The sequence below is a fragment of the Notothenia rossii genome (genome assembly GCF_949606895.1).
Source record: "Notothenia rossii genome assembly, chromosome: 8".
NCBI lineage: Eukaryota > Metazoa > Chordata > Actinopteri > Perciformes > Nototheniidae > Notothenia > Notothenia rossii.
The window spans coordinates 75,496,922-75,517,129 of NC_136906.1; the positions used below are offsets into that span (position 1 = coordinate 75,496,922).

Consider the following 20,208-nt stretch of genomic DNA (forward strand, 5'->3'; position numbering starts at 1 on the left):
CTTGTGTCACAAAGCGCATTTGCGTACCGACGTACTTGTAAAGCTTCACTGGACGACAGAGTCGGTTTCCGTGTGCACAGGGCTGCTGTTAACGTCGGTCTGTACAGCAGCACTGCGCCAAAACAGCTGATCACAACGTTCACACGCTCTGTGGTCATTGACATGTGACATTCGCGATACAGAGGGCTTCATGGGAACTTTGAGGGGAGCCAGAAGTTGGAGTGCCAAACACTGACTCCAGGTACTTATCTGAGTACCTCACTGAGAAAGTTGTGTGCACCCCTGGTTATAAACACCAAAGATGTAGTTATGATACTGCATACTTATAATTAGGGATGTCCCGATCACCTTTTTTTGCTCCCGATCCGATTCCGATCATTTGATTTTGACAATTTGCCGATATCGATTTTTCCCGATCCAATCTTTATGCAATGCATTAAGAGAAAAAAAAGAAAAAAAGCATTCAAGTTGTCCCTTACGGTTATTATTTTATTTAAATTGGATATTCTATCAAACATGGATATAGCTTCTTTCTTTCACAGCAGCATTGGATCAGTTCAGTCGTGCAGCATTGGATCAAAACAAAATAAAGCTTATCAGTACTCGTTAGCTTACTGCTACAATTAGACACTGCGCCCACTCTGTTGCCAGATTTGAGAGAAATAAGCAACCAGGTCTCTGAAAACAAGCCCCAAAGAAGCAACACATACATGATGTTGTGTAATTTGAAGCCAAAACTAAGGCCTCAGGATGACTTTAAGACTTGAACATGGTCATTTTTGTTTTGTAACATTGGATAAAAATTAAAAAAAAAAAAAAAAAAAAATCCCGATCCCCAATTTCTTTTCTCCCAATTCCGATCTTTTGAAAATCACGTGATCGGCTCCGATCCCCGATCACGTGATCGGGACATCTCTACTTATAATTATAATCATTAACTTGCTTTTTTCAACATGTCTTGTTGTCTCCTGTATCATAGCCATGCTAATAACGTTTATAATAAACCAAACCGTTTGTAAATCAGTCAAGATTACAGCGAGTTAAGAGCATTTTTGTGCAGATCACTCACCTTACAACAGCTGTAGCAGTAGTTGTTGACTGTGGTAAGATGGCCGCTGGTGAGCTACGCTGGCAACTCCTCCTTGAGCCATCGAGTGTTTATATATAGGCTATTAGGGATGGGAATTTGAAAGCAAAGGTATATTCGAGTATTCGACCCCCCAAAAAACGGTTAACCGGTTAACCGAAATGTACATATCCTATAAAAAAAATAATTGGGTAAAAAAAAAAAATCAAAAAGTTTTTTTCCAAAAAAACTATAACTTTTGGAAATAAATAAATACATGTTCAAATACGTATAGAAACCAATTCGAATTTGTCAAATGCATTGAACTGGTGATCACAGTTTGACAGCTATAGGCCTACACAGCGCCGTATAGATAGAAGAGTTACGACAGCGGAAGTCCAAAAACGGTTATCGTCACGTGGTTCATGCAGACGAGAATCGTTCCCCGGAAGTTCATGGCGGGCAATGTGAATGCATTGATAACAGGAGCTAGAACTTCGACTTTTGGTAATTATTAGTGAATAAAGGTTTTGATTTGCAATATTTATACAACAAATCGATATGTGTATGTATTTACATCAATATGTTTTAAAAAATAAAATAGAATTAGCTAATATTAAGTGATAATATTAGGATTAGTGTGAACAACTAGTTTACATGTTAGGCTAACAGTGCCTTGGTTAAAGAGCCTGTTGCTGTTTATTTATAGCTTTGAATTCTTTCAAACCAATATTATCTTCTTAAACTTGTATAGTAGTCAGGAGCATCACTTTCTAATGTTTATTGATATATTTAGAGGGAGGGGATCTAAAGGAATGCTTCAAAATTCAGATTAGATTAATTTCTACCATTTTCTTAAATTCATGGTAGTTTCAGTAATCCCATGGTAATTGAGGACACAAGTTATCGAAATGACTAATGTCATCTTTATGGCTTTCAGAAAGGACAGGAGACCGACAGGTGACTATCAAAGGACTAGCAGCAGCAGCAGCAGCATGAAGATGATGTTAAATGTGTTGTTTTAGGAACATCCATTGCAAATACATGGAATTCAATAAACATTGAATAGCATATCATGCAGTTTGTCTGTGCCTTTTCCTCCGTGTTGTCCTGGTTTGCTGGGCTGCCTCCTAGTCGCCACCATGGTTTGCTGTGCTGCCTGGGGATGCTCAAATCGCTCCGAGAAAGGAGTACGAATGTACGGCTTCCCCACTGACACAGAGCGGAGGAAAAAATGGCTGGCACAAGTCAGCAGGAGCAATTTCATGACCAACAGCAAAAAAATATGTGAGGTTAGGTTATTGTATACAAACACTGCATTTGCACTTTTTCACAAAACGAAAACCACACCATTGGGAAAGCTTAATGTTTTGTTTAATACAAAAAAACAGGGAAAGGCTTGAAAAACACTGAGAGTTGAGACTCAGGGTGCAGGGTGAGGGTCTCAGTGCAGGTATTCAGGCTCCATTGAATCCCCCTCTGGTTCTTGTGCTGAAAGAGGGAGTAACAGACAGGAGAAAGGGTTATACACACCTATATAGCACACCTATTGGATGGGAAATTGCCTTGGGGAGATAAGGTGTGGTCTTTGTTCCCAACTGCAGTTATGGAACTTTATTATTTGTGAGTTTAACAAAGTATGACAAATGGCATCAGTAACAGATGTGAAATGAATTTCTATAAAGTTGTCTCACTTTCTTGGTCATATTTTATATACAGTATATAATGAGTATAACATGTCCAGTAGGTATAAAGTGTTTCCTAATCCTGTGTATTCAACCACTATGGTATAGTGTATGGTACTATGGTATGGTATCCTAGCTTAATCTGTTATCTGTAAACGTTCCCTAAATCTACTAATTTAGGGATAATCCACTGACATCCTTTAATACACATGTTAATTTGAATCAGATGTACTGATAATATCCGCAATATAAATCTTTAAGCTTCTTCTTACCTTTAAAAGTCCGTCACGAACGGTCTATTATGCTGCAACTCTACAGCTCTGCTAGCCTTGGCGCTAACTTCCGGGGAACGATTGAGAGGCTCCACGATCCGCCATTGCTGTAAAAAAGTGGTCCATTGGAGTGAACGGAGATGACATAACTCTCAGTCTATACGGCGCTGGGCCTACAGCTTTCATGTGCGGAGGCGATTCACTATCAGGCCAGCTGAGCTGTAGAGAAGACCCTCTCAGCTGGAACGGAGGTTGCGGGTATAGAGCTCCTGCGGATGATGTCACATATGCTGGTCACGTGACGAGAAACGAAGGGGGCAGCCATTTTGGCAGTAATCGCGTCAGTAAATTCATTGGCAGGCACTGGCAGACTGTCGAGGATGGTGGATAACTGCTGTGCACCAGGTTGCACAAATAGGCGTGGGAAGAAGAAAGGTGTATCTTATTATCGCATTCCAAAAGACGCGGAGAGGAGGGAAAAGTGGATCGCAGCGATTAAAAGAGCCAGGAGCCGTCTGAACAAGACTGAAAGATGGGACCCCCCGGCCGTTTGCTTTCGCTTATGCAGTGATCACTTCATATCAGGTGGGTGAAGGAATACAGTACAATGCTACAAAAAGTTTCTGGTCAGTTTAATTTTTACCGAAGTAGAATCTAGCACCCAGTTATTATAGCTAACGGACTCTGTGATGTCCCTTTTTAACTCAACAAGTGTGGCTCTGGTGCAGCCTAGCCAGTTAGCTTGTAGCAAGCTAGTGGTAAACAAACCCGTGTTGAAAATATTCCTGTGCAGTTGCAGTGGGCTCCCAGCACAACACCGTCGTTCCTGACCACCACCCATGGCTTTAGTTGACTTTCATTAAGCCTTTGGGAGTGATTAACCTATATATGAAATTCAAAAATAGATAAATAAAGGTTAAAAACGCCAGCCACTTTGGTTGAGTACGTTCAAAAATACAAACTAGTTTCAGACGCACTGCAGTAGCTATCCAAGCTAATAAACAAACATGCTAACGTGACACTGCCGTAGCTAGACAAGCTAATAAACAAACAATGCTAACGTGACACTGCCTATCAAACTGGAATAATTTAATACTTACCCTTGCAGTGATGATGCCGAAGTTTTTGGATGTAAGACTCCACAGTTGAATGTTGTTTACGAAGCCGGACTGACACCATTTGTAAGCCTCCAAGCTTTTGTAAGCTCTGAGGGAGTCTCCTGAGTACACTGATGGAAAGCTTACAAGATAGCTGTGGATGTCCGCGTAGCGCAAGTCGGGTACATCGTCTTCAGAGCAGGAGGTTATGCTTTTGAAAAGCACACCGGGTGCATTATATGGGTCGCTTATATTTAATCTTTCTAATTTTGTACTATAAAGCCGAATTTCACTTGAATTAAAATGAGATGTATACTCGCACGGTAGGAAAACGCTGGCGCCGGTCGTCATGTTTACTGCCAAAATGGTGGCTGATAACCAAAAGTCACATGACCGCAGGAGCTCTATAGCAAGGTATATTATGTATATAAGTTTAATTTGGCATAGTTTGCACTCTACACCATACTCACTAACCTGGTCGAAATATTTCCACACATTTCTCCTTTTTTACGCCATGTCTGTTGTGTAGGACTCTTCTTAAATCTCTCCTGTCAAATGTCTATGTACTTTGCCGCCACACACGGTTGCCAAGCAGCGCTTATTGTTGTTTAGGCTGGCCACTCATGTGTCGCGAGTGTTGACAGGGGGTGGGGGAGCACGCTCATGAACTGTTAGCGCCGGAACCTCGCAACGGCTGCGGAGCGCATTTGCGCCACATTTGGGCATAAGATGAGGTTTGAGTCTGCGTGATCTGCATGTAGGGAGGGGCAGCAGCCATATCATTAGCTAGAACTAGCTATATCTGATGGATTTGGACATAAACGTGAGTGAAGTATAACCGGACGCGAGAGAGAGACCAGCACCTGCAGCTCTGCCCGCTGTGAGGGACTGGTGAGCGGAGCAAAACACACCTTTAGACCTAACACACTTAGCTTTGGCACTGTCGTATACATTGAATTATTTAATTTGATAATATCTAATCAACTTAGGCATCCCTCCCAAAAAAAGAAAAAGAAAAAAATTAATAAAAAAATTAATAACTCATATTCGAATACCTGAATAATTATTCGAATACCTGAATCATTTCGAATATTCAAATATTCGATTAATCGTTCCCATCCCCAACATATATCTATGGTTAGCATGGTTGCCCTTCTGTTTATTCTCCGCGGTGGACGGTGTGTGCTCCTGCTGTAAATCTCTCCGGTAGTCCACCAGCAGATGAAAAACATCCACCTTGCGGGAACCGTGCGGCAGAGTTTCCGTTAACTTTTTTTTCGCCGGTCAACATGTCCGTTAAAGTTTCAATCTTCCAAAAAAAAATTGAAAAGTGCCGGTCAAAGGTCTTCTTTGTTATTTATTGAGCTTTAAAACAAATTGATAACGACTCTATATAATAATATAATAATAATAATAAATGGAGCCTCTCTTTTTCTCCCCCTCTCCTGAGAGCCCAGCAGCTGATCTCTGAGCAGGAGACGTGGGGAGAGGGAGACGTGGGGAGAGGGAGGCGGGGCTATTTCCTCGTTATCAGAAAACGATCTTATAGAGGCGTAGACACGGAGCCGTTTGACCCCCCAGAGCGTTCCCTTTGCAGATCTATCCACTTTGGGACCCGTTATCGTTTGCGGGGTCCGTTTCTATCGTTTTGTTACGGCCTCGTGTAAACAAAAGGGCTATAAGCCAGAGAAACTATGCGGATACAAACCGTATCGTCCTCGTGTAAACGGGGTCTTAGTGGGTAGGGCAGTGGTGGGTTTAATGTGCTAGTCTCCGAAAGTGGTTGGAGTCTCACTTCCATCTGTCACGTTACTGTTACTTTTAAGTAGAAAAAATAGGGTCACGGAATTCATAATGGTTTCATTGTTCATCCTCAAAAAACAAAATGTTAAATTAATTTGAGAATTTCAATTTATTAATGTAATTTTTAGACCTAGAGGTGATATTAAACACTGTAATACTTAAGTAGTCTCAGAATAAAGCTATAAATGCATTTTTTATTTATTTTGTTCTACTTTTATATTTTATTTGACCATTATTAACAAATAAAAAAACTTGCATAGGCTGTACAGTAGGGTCATGTACGTCTATACTGTAGGTTCAATCCGAAGTAGACACTCATATTAGTCAACGTCAACTTTATTGTCAATCTTCCAGTTTGTGTGTACAGACAGAGAGATCGAAAAGCCGTTTCCCATAATCCCGAATATAAAAACAAATTTATATAAAAATACTTGTGCAAATATGTATATATATACACAGAATAAAAGACACATTTTGACATGTGCACACATTAAGACCAAAATAAAAACACAACAATCAATATATACAAAATAACAGTCTCTTCAATATTTGAGAATGTACATTAGTGCAAAATTGTACATAGAGTTTGCAAAATATTAGTGCAAGATAGATACACATCACCGTCAAATTCAAATAGATGAAAAACACACATGTTGTCAGCAGTCTTTAACTAAGTCTTGCCTCATAACTTGTTTTAAAGGAACATTTATTAAATCAGGATGGAAATTATGTGAATTGTGTGTTATGGAATTAATACAATCCCAACCTAGTTAAAGACATGAAACAGGTAAAACATTACTGATGAAATTGGTGTAAAAATCATTCAGGTCAGAGTCCATGACTACACCTATTTCTGTAATTTTCTGTTGTTTTTTACGTTGCCAACTGAAGCTCAGTGCTGGCTTTTATTCGTTCTTCATTGATTCCAAAAATAATCACCTCAGTTTTATCTTTTTAATTTAAGAAAGATGGACACATACCATCATTGATTTCTTCAATGCACTTACTCAGTGTTTGAATTGGATCATAGTGTCCTGGTGAATTTACTGTATATGTTTAAGAGAAGAGGCCCCGGGATGGGGCCTTGAGGAGCCCCACATGTCATAGTTGTCAACTCAGATGTGTAGTTACCTATAGAAACAAAGTTTTCCCTGTCCTTAAAGTAGGATTCGAACCAATTTAGAACTGTTGCAGAAAGTTCAAACCAGTTTTCCATGTCCGTCTTAATAAATTAATATGATTTATGTAAAAATCAGACAGAGATTGCATGCCGTATATTTCTGTCTATGTACTGTACATGCACAATACCGATGCACAACCATGTGTTCTTTTTACCAAACTTATTTGTTTTAATTGTACATGTGTTGTAATGTTGTTACAACCATTGCTCTAATTATAATAAATCTGCAAGGCAAAATATGTCTCACTTGTTTTATTCAAAAGACAATTCTGAATTAATTTGTACTTTCTTAACTTAATTGAGACAACATTGAACACATACAAAAATGCTAGGCTTTCTGACCCATTCCTCTAGGGTCAATTAGCGCATATTTTTGGTCAATGATGATACGTATTTTTTTTAACTTAAAGGTTCCCTATTATACTGTTTTTCATCAATATATTATAGGTCTCAGACAGAGATGGGGTTGACATAATTGTCAACTCAGATGTGTAGTTACCTATAGAAACAACGTTTTTCCTGTCCTTAACCTGTACGTTTTTGACTTATCATTAAAGCTAACCTGAACCTTTATAATTTAAGGTATAGACAGATAAGTTCAGTTAATTTAGAAATATTGTCAAATATCTAAGAATTAAAGTTGGGGTAGGTAATTCACTTCAGAAACACTTTTTGTTATATTCCATGGAATAATCTTAACATCCCGATAGCAATGAATACATGAAATGCTTTGACAATAAATACATAAAAAAATCTCATCTGTGGAAGCCGTAGCGCTGTAAAAAGCACGACCAATCATTTTAGCCAGCCCGGCTAAAATAACTGGATGGCCTACCTGCCTGTCAGCCTTCCATCTGTGCACAAACTGATCTTGTGCCGTCATTGGTCATGTGCACGTTTGTGTGTGTTGGAGGAGGGGTTCTGTAAGGAAGTCTGAAGGAAGAGCCAGGTTTTTTCCGGTTGTGTACTTTCAAATTCGAGCACACTCGAGCTGGTTTCTCCATTCTTACCTACCCTACCTTTAATGGTGTGGTTGTCTTATGTTTGGACAAATCATGATATTGTGTTGAGTCTTATTGAGCTGCTTTGTGATTTAAATAAAAAGGAAATAGGGTGCATTTGAGAAGTTTTCCTTTCTTTTTTTGTTTCCTAAAGAAAGGCATTGCAAAATAAGTTCAGCTTTGTTATCAATATTACATCCGCAATATCTTAATAAAAGTCGATAAAGCCTTACAATATATTATGATGAATTATACTGCATACAAACATAAATGCAATGTCCCCTTTGTTTTTCTCTCAAGTCTTCCATAGGTAAGGTCTTTTGCTTGATACTTGTTTACATTTATAATAAAAAAGGGCTCTTGTTGCATTATTTGTTGAATTCCTGAGCTGAACTCTTTGAATCTCCTCTCTCCAACCACCAGACTTTTCGGGAATAAAAAATACGAAGCGATGATGGAGCAGGAAGCGTTGGAGCGTGCGCTGGAACAAGAGAGAACGTTTGTCTGATGGAGAAATCCCCAAAACTTTGATTCAGATGAAAATAAATGCTTCTTTAAAAATGAAACAGATAGGTTGATTACATTGTATGTTGAATAAAAGCAGAAGAAAGCATTTGTTTATCAGATGGACCATCATGGACTCAGGCAAAGTCGTTCTCTTGTTGGAATGCACGTTGTTCCATCGCTTCCTGTGCTTTCATCGCTTCCTTGAATTCACTCAATGTGCTAACCATTGCTCAAATTATAATAAATCTGCACTGTAATGGCAAAATATGTCTGCCTTGTCTTATTTAAAAGGTAACTCAGAATGTATTTGTTTTTTTTATTAATTACGATTAAGATTAACTCATTTAAATAAACAAAAAAAAATGATTGCTAAGCTTTTCTGACCCATTTCTCTAGGGTCAGTTTAGTTAGCCCATATTTTGGGTCAATGAGGATACAGTTTCTTTCCTTAAGCTAACACATAGAAGTTAGGTAAGACCTTCAGAAAGTATTTAAATGTTGAAAGTTGCAAATCAAGATATTTCCCCATCGATGTGGAAAGAATCTGTTGTCATCGTCTAGACAGAACATCATATTGCAAAATACAATGATATATACAATCTTGCCAAATATATGCTAAATATATGTAAAGTTCCACCATACCTTTATAAAGACACAGGTTCGACACAGAGATTCACATCACTTCAAGATCTCATTTTGCACTCTTGACAAGCCTCTTGGTTCAGACTCTCAATCAGGTGAAATATTTTACGTTTTTGTTATTTAATGAAGTCTTTGGGATTTGACATTGCATATACACTGACTGATAGCTTTAATAAATTGGTGGATGAAATAGTTTGATTGAGTGACACATGTTTTTTTTTGTTTTTCAGAATGAAGTGTGCTATGATGTTCCTGGTGTTGACGCTGGTGGTCCTCATGGCTGAACCTGGGGAGGGTTGGTTTTGGCATCATGTCGGTCATGCATTGAGTGGTAAAGTCACATTGTGTGTCCACTGACAGTAAATGTATTGCTTTGGCGTTTTAGTCCATTCTAACATAAAAAAGCAAAAATCGTTTTAGGGAATTTTGGACCCGCCAACAATTTGGTTCCAAACTAATGCAGAAATCGTTGTTACGTCGCATCACTTAAAGAGGCTCCATAATGCTTTTGGGGTTTTTCCCTTGTGTGCTACTCTCTTCCAAATCAAATATTAGAACTCCAATATAATAATGAAATGTTTATAAAACGGCTTATAATAAATTATAATGCAAAGTATAACAAAGAATAATGCATCGCACTAAACGTTTTAATCTCTCTTTTTTAATTAGCTGCCAAAAGAGTCCATGGGTAAGGTATTTTTCTTGATGTTTCAATTATTTAAAAGTGCTTTTTATGCATGATTTGTTTTATTTTTGTCTAAACTCTACGGATCTTTTCTCTCTCTGCACCAGAATATTGAGCGGGGAAGAACTTGAAGCGATGAAAGCGCAGGAAGCGATGAAAGTGCAGGAAGCGATGAAAGCGCAGGAAGCGATGGAACAACGTGCGTTCCAACAAGAGAACGACTTTGCCTGAGTCCATGATGGTCCATCTGATAAACAAATGCTTTCTTCTGCTTTTATTCAACATAAAATGTAATCAACCTATCTGTTTTAAATTGAACTACTTGTCATTTGGAATAAATCTGCATTGCATTACAAAAGTCTTCGATCTCTTGTGTTATTATAAGGAATATTTATTAAATCAGGATGGAAATGATGTGAATTGTGTGTTATGGAATTAATACAATCCCAACCTAGTTAAAGACATGAAACACATTACAGGTGAAACATTACTGATGAAATTGTTGTAAAAATCATTCAGGTCAGAGTCCATGACTACACCTATTTCTGTCATTTTCTGTTGTTTTTAACGTGGCCAACTGAAACTCAGCGCTGGCTTTTATTCCAAAAATAATTACCTCAGTTTTATCTTTTTAATTTAAGAAAGATGGACACATACCATCATTGATTTCTTCAATGCACTTACTCAGTGTTTGAATTGGATCAAAGTCTCCTGGTGAATTTACTTTAGATGTTAAAGAGAAGAGGCCCCGGGATGGGGCCTTGAGGAACCCCACATATCATAGTTGTCAACTCAGATGAGGAGTTGAAACAACGTTTCTCCTGTCCTTAAAGTAGGATTCAAACCAATTTAGAACTGTTGCAGAAAGTTCAAACCAGTTTTCCATGTCCGTCTTAATAAATTAATGTGATTTATGTAACAATCACACAGAGAAAGGTTAGTTTGCACCCACATGCCGTATATTTCTGTCTATGTACTGTACATGCACAATACCGATGCACAACCATGTGTTATTTTTACCAAACGTATTTGTTTTAATTGTACATGTGTTGTAATGTTGTTCCGACCATTGCTCTAATTATAATAAATCTGCAAGGAGAAATATGTCTCACTTGTTTTATTCAAAAGACAATTCTGAATTAATTTTTACTTTTTTAACTTAATTGAGACAACATTGAACACATACAAAAATGCTAGGCTTTCCGACCCATTCCTCTAGGGTCAGTTAGCACATCTTTTTGTTCAATGATAATACGTATTTTTTTAACTTAAAGGGGACCTATCATGCAAAATGCACTTTTGTATGTCCTTTATATATGAATATGTGTCCCCGGTGTGTCAGGGAACTCACCAAGTGTCAGAAAACACAACTGTCTCTCTTTTCCTCCATACCCAAATCTCTAAAAACGGGGCAGAAACGGATCTGATACAGACTGATCCAGATTTGAAAATAGTGTGACGTCAGTGACGAGGAGCTCCGCCTATATGGCCAACTCTCCACCAATCAGGGGAATGAGAGGTTGCCGTGGCATGGTAACAGCATGGTAACAGCATGGTAACATGACGCTCGTAACTCGGCCCCCTCCTTTGCAATATAAAGTTATATACAGTGTTGGGTGTAACGCGTTACAAAAGTAACGGAGTTACAGTAATATATTACTTTTTGCTGTAACGAAGTAATGTAACGCATTACTAATTAAATGTGGGTAATATATTACCCGTTACAATTCTCAGTAACGCAGTTACAACACATTTTAACCCGAAATTAAATGGTGTTTTGTTTTTTAAGAATGTACTAACATAACGAGACATTCCGACACCGGACAAATTGTGCGGGTAGATTAGTAAACCTGGTGTTTACCCTTCAGGCTTCGCATCGAGATCTTCGGGGAAGTTGAACGTTATGCAACCATTCAAAAAAGAGAACGTAGCGAAAAATACAAACAACAAATTGTGTCAGGTGCGCGTGACCTGCTCCGCTGCGCGTGTATCATTTCCAAAGTGCTTCCACAGCAGTGACACACATCTGATCTGTGGATAATCATTTATACGAAAATGGTTAAAGCAACCATCACCAGCAACACTGCATCTACTGCAGACAGTAGAAACAGGTCAGATGCGGACATCACGTTACCCTCCGTTGTGGACACTAGCTTACTCCCGCCTGACTCGCCGGCCCCGGAGCAGCAGTCTTTGTCGCCCGAAACTACGCCGCCCCTCTGCGGCCCGCAGGTGCCAGGTATATCTAAACAACTACCCGCCTGTACAGTGGGGTAAGGCGCAGTGGCAGAGCTGGGGGGTGGTTGGGAGTGGCCATGGCCACCCCCAGCTGAATCCTGGCCACCCTATTGGCCACCCCAAACACCCTCACCACGGGGGCCCAAACAATTTTGGAACATTAAGAAAAAAATGTTTAAGTAACCTTTCATCATTCATCAATAATTAACATTAATATAACGTTATATTGATAATGTACTCACTAAACTTACAATTCATTTAACTTATTTTCTTCCAAAAGTTAATTATCCAAAGCCTCTGTACAACACCCTCTATTTACATGTAATGGTTTGGTCCCGCCTCCGCCTCCTAACGGCACTTTCTAGCAGAGAGTGAGAGCATGTGAGCAGGGATGCTAGTACTTACGTGTGTGCCATTGCGACAGACAAGACTAGTCTATTCTGAGAGATAGATGTATCCTACTATATGGGCTGATTGTGCGTTAATCTGTTGGTAATGCCTTGGGGTTCCAGTGGGAGGGATCACTGCGCTCTTCCTCACTAGTGATGGGATTTATGGCTCTTTGAAGGGAGCCGGATCTTATGGCTCCGTTCCTTTCAAAGAGCCTTTCAAAAGAGCCGTTCAAAAGAGCCGTTTTTTTGGGCGGGGTTACTAGGTTTGTCTGTGAAATAATCACCAGGATAATGATTGACTGTATTGCCAGACCTAATGTCAATAATCTGCTTTGTAAACACGACACAAGGTGGCGCCATATCCATGTCATTCATGTCCGTGAATGTACTACTTTGAATTTACCCTCCGTATTTGTTAAGTAAATAAAGTTGCCTTGCCTTGAATGAAATTCACGCAACTCTTAATATTAGATACTGTGTTTTTAAGTGGCGATGGAGATCATTTGTTGGCCCTGCTTTAAAGGATATTTTGCCTTTACAAATGGTGCGCTTTTTTGGTTGAAGTGCATCAAAATGCTGCTGCGTTTTCGCCTTTGGCTCATTTTCCATCCGAAAAACACGTCGTCTACCTGTCCTGTAGCCTACCACTTGTTATGACTTCTCTCTCGCGCGTATTCCGTTAAGACCCACCCCATCTCACTCCTCCTGCTGAAACCTACTAATCAGAGTAGGGGCGGGTCTTCACAGAATACGTTTGGGGAACAAAATCAAGCTTTTTAACAGGCGAGTGGATTTTGGCAGGCAGTGAGTGCGGACTAACAATTGAACGATAACAAGAACGGCTCTCACCAAGTACGACTCGGTTCCCCTCGTTCATACCAAAGAGCCGTTCAAAAGAATCGGCTCGTTCGCGACCGACACATCACTATTCCTCACTCGATTCAGACTAGCGAAGGCGGGAGCTGCGTGATTGTATGTCTTCACTTCTCTCACTCACTATTTCCCTTTTTAAGGTAATTACAGTATACAACGCACTATACATCTATCAACCCATGTTATATATGTCATCTGTATTACATCACCGTGGTTCGTTGTGAGAGGAAAGTGTTTATTTTGCACTTTGTTGTATTGTTTGAAGGTTCTTGCTAACTCTGGCTAACTTTGTGGTCATTGAAGCTAGCTGCTGTATACCTTGTGGTGCCGCTGAATCTGACCGTTTGTCATGTTATTAGCAGCTAAGCTAGGGACTGTTGCATTCACATGACCATACATATGTTTTTTACCACTGTTAAAGAGCTAAAGATAAAGGAGAATTTAGTCATAATTATTGGCCCTGAAATTTGAGTGTATTCATTGTAAATGTACAAGCTTCATTTTAAAGATGGCTCGATTCAGACGAGTGAAGGCGGGAGCAGTGTGATTGTATGTCTTCACTTCTCTCACTCACTATTTCCCTTTTTAAGGGTACAACACCATGTCTCAATGACTCACCAAGTCAGGCTTTCAAAAAGAAAAGAAAGGAGAGAAAGAAAAGAGAGAGGGACTAAAGGAAGACAGTATGTCACCCAGTATTTCAAGAGAAAAGGTGAGTGTGGTCCATGAGTGGTGGAAATTAGTCTGTTAGCTAAGCGTAGTCCATTGTAAATAATATTTTTTATGTTGGTTTTTTTACGAAGCTGACATTAAGTAATGTTAATTTCTATATAGAAAATGCAGAGGTTTTTAATTTCACTTTGAAGGAGGTTAGCAGCATTGTGTTGAATTACATGCCACTTAACATATCTGAAGGGAGACTGGAATACAATATATATATATACAGTATATATATCAAAACAAAAAGCTAACATCTAATTTAAATTATACATTTCAAACACAGTATTTTCCCACATATTTAAGTTATATTTATTTGGATTGATGCATTCGTGTTGAGAATGTTCCATTCAAAAATGTTATTATTAAAAAGGCATTTACACCAGAAAAGATGACGATTGAGATATATTGTCAGGAATGTTAGTCTTATATGTATGCTCCAGAGGGCAGCACCTATAAACACATTTACTACCCAATAGCAGTGTGAGGCTGAACAAAAGGACCTTTTGACTATGTAAATGTAGTCTTTTAAAAAAACAAAAAAACATTTACTGACTTTTTTGGATAGCTTAAAGTAATGTTGTAAGATTACAACCGGGGGCCTTCAGGGTTAAGGGCTATAGTTTATTGTTATTTACTTTAATATGTTTATTCTTAACCAATAATTGAATTTAAAAACTCTTATTTAAATGATGTGTGTGTGTCTCTGTATTCCTGATGATACACTGAGAGAATGAGCTCATAGGGCTGCTGATCACCATAAGCTAAACAGTCTGTATATTGCACTACATTTGTATAATGTAAGCTTCGTTGATACTTTGCCTGCGGGAATACGAAAAAAATAGTTAGATATACTGAATATGATTTTATCTATTCCACCACTAGCTTAATCCCAAATAATGTAGAGGTGTGTTGTAGGTGCCTTAAATAATCCCTTGTTTGTATTTTTATGTTCATATAATAGTGATTGCAATGCCACCCCAAAAATGATCACTGGTTCCATCCTGGCCACCCCACTGAAAATATCCTGGCTCCGCCACTGGTAAGGCGGTCATTTTGCAGCTTGTGGTATAAAAATAGACAATGGCTAGAATATTCATGTGAAAATAGTACCATATTCTGACATGCCTGTAGAAATGTTGGGTCAAAAATAATGCATACAATAGCACAGATGCCTTCACCACGAATGGCTACAAAAATATCTCATATCCCAAGCTTATTATCAACGAGCTAATGTTGCAGCTGAAATGTTCTCCAAGTCACAAAGTCAACCTCACATGATGATATGATACCAGTTTTCAAGCACAGTAAATATTCTCTTCCCAGCGTATATGATGGGACCAAGGTGATGATGTAGTAGGCTACATGGTTTTAATAATACTTTTGCCTTTCAATGTTTGCCATTTCAAACCATGAGCATGGTTTAAATAATATTTGCCTTGATTTACAATATGTTAACCTTCATTAGAGTCCTTGACAGTGGTCTGTACTGCTGTATTAACAACGTGTCACATGTTAAGAATTTACAATCAGAATCGAGTATTCAACTAAGCCCTGTAATACAAGTTGTTAGTTGTTAAGTTGTTAGTTGTTGAAGGGCCTACACAGTTGTTATAATATACCACATTGCCCTTCACTGGATGCATAATGAGCGGCACTAAACTACATTTTAGGATTTAAAATACCTAGCTATTCTTTTGCGGTTATTTTGGTGAAAGTAACTAAAAAGTAACTAAAGTAGTGTAACTCATTACATTTCAGAGACAGTAATATTGTAATGTAACTTATTACTTTCAAAAAAGAGTAATAAGTAATATGTAATATATTACATTTTGGAAGTAACTTGCCCAACACTGGTTATATATTACTTTACTTCGTTACTCTCGACATCTCTAACGAGCGTTATTTTACTCGTTACTTTACTCGCAGGGCAGCCCCTCCCTACAGGCAGATCACGCAGACTGCGGAGGGTGCTTCATTTTGCGGACGGTGCTTCATTTTTGCGGAGGGAGCCTCATCTGAAGCGCAAATGCGGTGCACCTACAGCGTCGTTACTTACTCGACATCCTCACTCTGGGTTCGGATGTCCTCCTTAGCTATTAGCTTCACGTTAGCATGTTGTCTTTGCAGGTGCTTGTTGAGGTTTGACGTTGTGTTTGCAGTAGTGGATAAAAGCTTCTGGCCTGGAGACAGTTTGCACCTCACCGTCACATTCCTGTCCTTTCTTCGGACGAACTCAAAATAATGGGCAGACCTCCACCCCCAAGTTATCGCTCTTGACTCAGCCTGTTGACTCAGCCATGTTTATGCACTTTATGTGGACGCGCAAGTCGCGCAAATGTTACGTAAATATAAACCTCCGGCGGAAATCCCTCTCGTCTGTCAAAGGGAGAATCTAGTAATTCTGTATGTTAGTAGGCTAACTGTAGTGTGATTACAAAAAAAAAGTAATATATTACACTACTTCGTGACTATCTGCATAAAGTAACTCGTTACTTTACTCGCAGGGCCGGCCCGCCCCTCCCTACAGGCAGATCACGCAGACTGCTAAAGTTTCAAATGTTCTCTTTAGTTCACTTTACATTGTCGCATAAGACTGATCCAGATAGCTCCTGAATGTTTTCCTATCTGACCATGGCTGTCCTCTGTCTCCTGCTATCTGTATTTTGCGCAGTATATCTCTGAACGATGGTGATTCCACTGTGCAAATGGGCAACATTTCCTCTACTATGAAGGATGCTACAAGCCTGTCCATCTCTGCTTTGGTTACCGGTCCTCCAAAATTCTTTTTTTTTTGCTGCTTCGGAGTCGGCGGCAGCGCACTCACTCTGGGTTCGGGGGTCCTTAGCTATTAGCTTCACGTTAGCATGTGTTCTTTGCAGGTGCTTGTTGAGGTTAGATGTGGTGTTTACAGCAGTGGATAAAAGCTTCTGGCCTGGACACAGTTTGCACCTCATCGTCACATTCCTGTCTATTCTTCGGACGAACTCTAAATAATGGGCAGACCTCCACCCCTCGAAAGTTATCGCTGACTCAGCCATGTTTATGCAGCACTGCACGTGGAGATGTGGACGTGCAAGTTGCGCAGATTACGTACATATAAACCTGCGGCGGAAACCCCTCTTGTCTGTCAGTGTGATGACTGATTTTATAAAAGTAGCTAAGTAACGCGTGTCGGGGCCATGTTAGTAACTGTAGTGTGATCACTGAATTATAAGTATCGCGTTACACTTCTCCGTTACCGACAAAAGTAATATTATTACAGTAACGCGTTACACCCAACTCTGGCCTCAGATACATACAAAACATGTCTCTGAAGTGTTTGGCTCCAAACATTGTAGCATATACACCCCTCTGTTTCAGCCCTGTTTCCAAAGTGCTGATTCTCTGTCTGTTACTTTAGATGAAAATAAGGAGCCCCTCCCCACGCCCCTCTGAGAGAGATTTGGTTACAAAGAACTCAATGGTGCTCTAGGAGGAGATTCAGGTGATAAGGTGGGGGGGGGGGTTACCTTGGTTGGTGATTGGCTAATGGTTACACAAGACAAAAAAAAAAGGGGACACTATATTTATGTATAAAAGACATGAAAAAGTGGATTTAGCATAATAGGTGATCTTTAAGCTAACATATAGAAGTTAGGTAATACATTCTGAAAGTATTGTGATTGGTCAAACGCTTATAGATGTCCTGCTCATTAGCCTGGAACGTGCACTATGTTGGAGCGATAGCCGACAGAAGTGCGAGTGTTACAAAGTGATGTCACTATGTGCCAATCATTGATCAATTAGAATACATCTGCACTGTTATACGGCAACATATTTCTCCCTTTGTTAAAATTAAAATGATGTCAATTGTGTATTTTGGCCCTACGGTGACTAAAATAGACCAAAAAACACAAAGAAACACCCGATTAACCACAAGACGGAGATTTGATTAGATGAAAACCAAATAAAAAATATAAAACCTTTGTAAAAACATATTTTGATTAGCTCACATATTGCATTCATATATGATGAAAGGAATACTAAAAGAAAAACAGAAAAGTATATGTAGTAACACGTATTAAACTATTGAACAGACAAAGCGGTGTCATGACATTACACCAATACAAAGACCATCCAAAGGCAAACAAGTATTTGGTCCCAGCTGTAGATATTTTTTTGTTAAGTTATATAGTTAACACTTTGTCCTCTGCACTTGACTCCAGGAGCATTTGGAAGCTACAGTGCTGTTGTTGCACCGGGATTGACTCTAGGTGTGAGGCTTTAGTGCTTTGATCGAGGGCAGCGTCAGGAGAATACCTGTGAGAAAACTGGAGCACCCAGAGGAAACCCAAGTCAGCCGAAAAAAACCTGGTGGGTTTCAAACTCGGTACGTCCTTGCCGTAAGACACATTTCAAAACATTAGCTACCAAGCCCTATTTTTTACACGATTTCTGGCCTCTTGGAAACTTTGCATATGTATATTTCAGAAAATCTAACGCTCCATGATTAGAAAAAACACTGTGAATGGAGATGTGTATCATTATGCAGCAGAGAGTTGGATGACTGTATGACATGGCTTACGGTAAAAGAAACAGAACTTCTCTGAAGAAAGCGAAGGTTACATTTCTCTTCTTCAATATTGAAGTCCTATAGTTAAAACATGCATCATTTTTTTATTTAACGGCTTCAACGGACCACAACAAAGGTAACTGAGCACTCCACATGATAACATCAAAAAGAGCTGTATAACACCAAATGTAAGAAAAAAAGGCTTTTGCCTAAACCAGCATCTGTAGCACTCCACACACTGTTGTACAAATGAAAATCTTCTAATCATCAAAGTCAGTTGTACGTAATATGTTCGTTGTTTGCTGCTTTCTCTGAAAAATGTGAAGAATTGTTATTTGCTTTTTTCATTATTCTCACCAAAACATAATGGCAATAACTGACCAATTTATAGTCCATAGAGTCTACATTATAGACAAAGATTAAGCACAAGGTCATACACATGTATTAAGGGGGGGATGTCGTATATTCACTCAGTACACACATCTTCATAAACCAAAGAAACTGTAAGCCCTTTAGAGCACAGGCTGCAACTATGTGGACATACTGTAAAGATAAACAAAAAAAATCTATATATATGAAATCACTATTACATAACATTACATTTCATTTAGCTGACGCTTTTATCCAAAGCGACTTACAATAAGTGCATTTCGACCAAGAAAATACAAACTTGAAGAAAACAGAATCATAAGTACATCAGCTTTCATAGAGCCAAATCATTTCAAGCGCTACTCAACTAGTTTTAGATACGCCAGTCCTTTATTAGTATACAAGTGCTTTGTTAGCAATTCTATTGCTCGAAGTGGAGTGGACTCTCCACACCATTTTATGTAAAAAGTAATGTTAGCAAGTGCCAAGGTATAGTTTCTTGTATATTTTCATTAATGTGGGTGAATTCGTATCAGTAAAAACAATCAAACATAACTGCAAACCAAACATAATGCTTTACTTCAAACAAGAAGTTGCAACGTTGAGTCATTTTTTCCATCTTCTACATGCACAGTGATTAGCATGTGAGGATAAAAACCCATTTAAATGCATTGACGCTCAAAAAGCCCAACTCGAAGCCTCATTCTTTAAAGTAACACTAATAAGCGGCATTTCCCCCCCCCCCGTAATTATAACTGTTGGTGCGGTTCAGCGCTTACAGAAAGTTTCTTGATCAACATCAATTTGTTGATTGCTGATAAATGTTCTTACCCAGTCACGATGACTTGACATCTGATACGATCTTAATACTTTCCCCTTCCCAGCTAGCTTGTTATGTTGTATAATTGTAAACACAATGATGAAGACCATGACCATTTCCCTATACTGGTGTTTTGAAATGCCATAGTCATGCTGGTTTCACAAACTGTTTTTCTGATGAACAAATAATATTTACATTTCAATCAGGAGAGACGTGATGTATGAAATACATGTTTATTATCGGGTCACATTATATAAATGAAACATAATGATGACAGTTTATAACAAGTGAATGAAATGGTGTTTG

The 20,208-nt window shown here is 38.9% G+C and overlaps 1 protein-coding gene and 1 long non-coding RNA gene across 2 annotated transcripts in view; both read left to right on the forward strand.

Moving 5' to 3' along the window:
• Window positions 1-20,208, forward strand: part of LOC307016392 (exostosin-1) — a 431,895-nt gene that overhangs the window by 131,689 nt on the left and 279,998 nt on the right. The window lies entirely within an intron of this gene.
• Window positions 9,270-10,299, forward strand: LOC307016553. Its single transcript, XR_013801849.1, has 4 exons — window positions 9,270-9,348; window positions 9,484-9,584; window positions 9,923-9,941; window positions 10,046-10,299. It is a non-coding gene; the product is annotated as an uncharacterized lncRNA (long non-coding RNA).